General features: G+C 41.3%; 1 pseudogene; it reads left to right on the forward strand.

The window, feature by feature from the left end:
* Window positions 1-894: 894 nt before the first annotated feature.
* The window catches only part of LOC116719353 (importin subunit alpha-5-like), a 4511-nt pseudogene continuing 1284 nt past the window's right edge, over window positions 895-4121 (forward strand).

Genomic DNA, 4121 nt, shown 5'->3' on the forward strand with positions numbered 1-4121 from the left:
CCACTGATATAAATTAAGATATTAAAATGCTACAATTCGACAAATAATACAAGCGGGGAATAATACAGGAATAATTTATATATATATATATATATATATATATATATATATATATATATATATATACTATATATATATATATATATATATATATATAGTGGAGTAATTTCAATGTCTAAAGCATTTTTTCATTCGTTTACATATTGTGAACTGAATGTAATAAATAATTGCATCATGTTTAGATTGATTAGCCTGAATAGGTATTTGGATAAATGTTGTTGCATGTAGTAATATTATTACAACTGTAATAATACATTATGTAAATAGTACATTTAGAATCCTTAACCCAAATTCGAAGTTTGCTAAAATGCACACAGCTATTTCACTTTTTTTAAAATTGTTTAAACTCTGAAAAAAATCACATGGTTTGTCAAAAAGAAAACGTTTGATAAGTAAACCTACACATCAAATCACCTTCTTTAGAGCAGCGTTAGCGCCACCTGCTGACTATGATTGGCAGATAAAATCATTTGATGATTTCCAACACACTATTATGAAGCAATTAAGTTAAATACATATTGAACTACTTGGTACCTACATATACCTTTTTCTTATGTTGAAAAATCTAAATTTTTGTGATTTGTATTTAATATAAATTTTAAATGGCTTTAGATTTATGTGTTTATTTAGCGCACATAACTTAAGTTTTATTTATATTAATACTTCGATTTTAATGACGTATTCGCTGAATTGTGGTACATGTGGGCCACCATATCCTACAGATACGCATGGACGATAATTACCTAGTCTTAATTGGACTCACCTGCGGCGGTGCTGCCAGCTATAACCTCTGGCCTCCAAACGTTGAAGTTCGTAGACCGACCGAAGGTCCAACACCGCTGGACGCAGCCGCCGACATGTCCACCGAGAGCGTCGTGAACAAGCGAGTCTCCAAGTTTAAAAACATGGGGAAAGATCTGGCAGTAAGTTATTAGTGGTTTCTCAAAGTGCTGGGTTTTGGGGCAACTTGAATAAACAAACAAACCTGTAACCTGTTGTAGAAACTCCGAGAGAAACGGGTGTCTGAGTGCGTGGAGCTGCGCAAAGCTCAGAAGAACGAGAGTATCCTCAAGAGGAGGAACATTATACTGTCTTCTCTCCCCGACGAGGAGGCCCTCTCATCTGAACACAACGACACGGTCAGCTGGCTGCACGGAGTCTTGAACTACAACTTGGACCAGTAGTAGGGTTTCTAACCGCGTTGTTTCTATAGCTGAGCTTCAGAATCGAGGATATAATCAGAGACGTCAACAGCGAGGATCGGGAGGCCCAGACCAGAGGATGTCTGGCAGCCAGGTGGGTGGATTGGGTTCCCACTCATTGGCCAAACATAAACATGGTGACAGGTAAAATGATCACCGCACCTGCTGGTTGAAGGGACATCTTAAGCTGAAACTTTGCATTTGTCTCTTATAGTTGTGTTAAAGCAGAAAGACTGGGCAGATGTAATATATTGAGGTGGCTAGATTATTTTGAAAGTGCAGTTATGATACGATTATTCCTGTGACTATAGGCTGCGTGTGTTATCCTGGTTCCCTCTCCATCCTTACAGTATCATGATTTGAGTTTGTAGCACATGGCCAAATCATCTTTGATGCATGGCACTTGACATATAATGGCCTACCAAGTATAAAGTCCAAACAGTTCTGTGCTTAAGATTGCATGCATGGTTCTTTAGTCTGTGGTTAAATAATGTAATTGTGAAGATTTGAACTCAATGGGTCTTCAAATTCAGACTGTGAGAGCTGCAGATTATAGATGTGTCCTGGTCCAATGCACTGGAGTCAAATATCTGACTTGCCTCTTCAGTATGTGGTCTAGTGCTCTAAAAATCCTCTTGGCATTATTTGCTTTTTTTGTGCTCAAGCATAGACTCATAAAAGTTGCAGGACACTGACCCTTGAGGCCTGAATTTGAAGGACCCCTGCTCTAGTTTATTGTTGCATGTCAGAGCTGTAAGACAAACATCTCAACAATTGTGACCCAAAGATCACACAGGCAGCTAAAGCTTTCAACTTGCTTTGAAAGATAACTGTGGTTCTGGCAGGTGTTGGACGCAACACTGCATCTAAATTTGTCTGGAATTGGATAACTACGGATCATAAAGAGTGCCTGTGCTGATGACTTGCTATTGATGGTGCTAGCGATTATTAGACCATGAAGAAATGGAAAGTGGTGTGGTCTGCTGAATCACATTTTCAACATGTGGTTGGCATAATGTACGAGTCACTTTCCTCTGCAAACACATGGATCCACGATGGACCTCTGGGGAAGTCAGTGTGATGCGCTATTCTGCTGGTAAACTTTGGGTCTTAAAGCCACGTGACTGTTACATGTATCCCACACTTGAGCAGTATTGATCATGTACACCAAACTTCCTTCCCTGGCTTCAATCTGAACATCACTGGGCTGTGTTGGACTAAGTAGTCAAACTTCATACAGTTAAAAGAACTTTGCTCTTCCCTCAGGAAGCTGCTCTCTAAGGGCTGTGATCCTCCGCTCAAGGAGATCGTCGACGCTGGTCTGCTGTCACGGTTTGTGTCCTTCTTGTCTATGGATGACGAGCCGACTCTGCAATTCGAATCGGCGTGGGCTCTCACTAACATCGCCTCTGGAAATTCTTGGCATACCCAGCAGGTATCTACGCCAGCACATGAGGCAACACAAGACTAATAAGATGCTAACCACTGGTTATGATGGGCCTATGAAACGGTTTTCAAAAAATGTTGTTCTGCAGGTGGTGCAACATGGTGCTGTACCAGCTTTCATCAACTTGCTGGCCTCACCATGTTGCACATCAGCGAGCAGGCTGTGTGGGCTTTAGGAAACATTGCAGGTCAGAATCTTCTGCTTTACTTCATTGACTCCTGAAGGAATTCAGAAAACATGTCCAACTATTTTTACTTTGACATTTTACAGGTGATGGTCCAGCTTATCGTGACATCCTCATTGGGTGCAATGTCATCCCTGCCTTGCTGGCTCGCATTTCCCCAGACACACCAGTGAGCCACTCTTAAGCAGGACGGTTAAAGGAACTTTTTTTGTTGTTTAACCTGCTTGGACTTGTGGTGTGAATCACAATTGATTACATAGGTTGTAATACTAGGTGAGAGAACCCTAAAGGTCTAAAGTCTCCATATCTGCAGGTTGGCTACTTGCGGAACCTAACTTGGACCTTGTCCAACTTGTGCCGAAACAAGAAGCCATGTCCCCCCTTCGTTTGCAGTTCAGCAGGTGTGTTTAAAACCCAGTCTGGATTGGAATTGTGAAGTCTCTCTACATGGGGAATTAACAACCTGCATTTTCTGCAGATGCTTCCTCCTCTGGTCCGGTTGCTTCATCTCAGTGACAAGAACATCTTGTCCTGATGCATGGCTGGGCAATCTCTTACCTCACAGATGGCAGTAATGATCGCATTGATCTAGTTGTGAAGACTGGCATTGTCCCACGGTTGGTGGAACTCATGAACAACAAGGAGCTCTTTAGTGGTGGTAAACCGAAACTTTTTTTTATACAAATGTTTGTACTTGCAAGACATAATTCTGCTTTAACCCCAGACTCTTAACTTTGGAAATGTGCTCGACTGCAATCTGTGGTACTCGATTGACTTGTAGACTCCAGCTCTGCGCTCCATCGGGAACATAGTGAGTGGCTCTGACCTGCATACCCAGATGGCAATTGATGCTGGCGTTCTCAATGTTCTACCAAAGTTGTTGAGGAACCCAAAACCTACAGTGCAGAAAGAGGCAGCGTGGGCTCTGTCAAACATCGCTGCAGGACCTTGCCAGCAAATCCAGCAGCTCATCACTTGCGGATTGCTTCTGCCTCTCGTAGAAGTGCTCAGAAATGCAAGTCAACACAACTATTGCTGTAATGGTCATAAATATTAATTTTCAGATTTTTTACACTTAAAATAGCAACTGGAAAAAACTTTAGTTTTATACTTCCAGATCTCAAAGATTTGTTTTGTGTAGCAATGCTGGCAAATTACTGATACTTGGTAAACAATGGTAGGTCGTGAACAGTACCTCATATTTTTAAGCAGAACTCCATAATAAAGC

The sequence above is a fragment of the Xiphophorus hellerii genome, chromosome 5 (genome assembly GCF_003331165.1).
Source record: "Xiphophorus hellerii strain 12219 chromosome 5, Xiphophorus_hellerii-4.1, whole genome shotgun sequence".
Classification (NCBI taxonomy): Eukaryota; Metazoa; Chordata; class Actinopteri; order Cyprinodontiformes; family Poeciliidae; genus Xiphophorus; species Xiphophorus hellerii.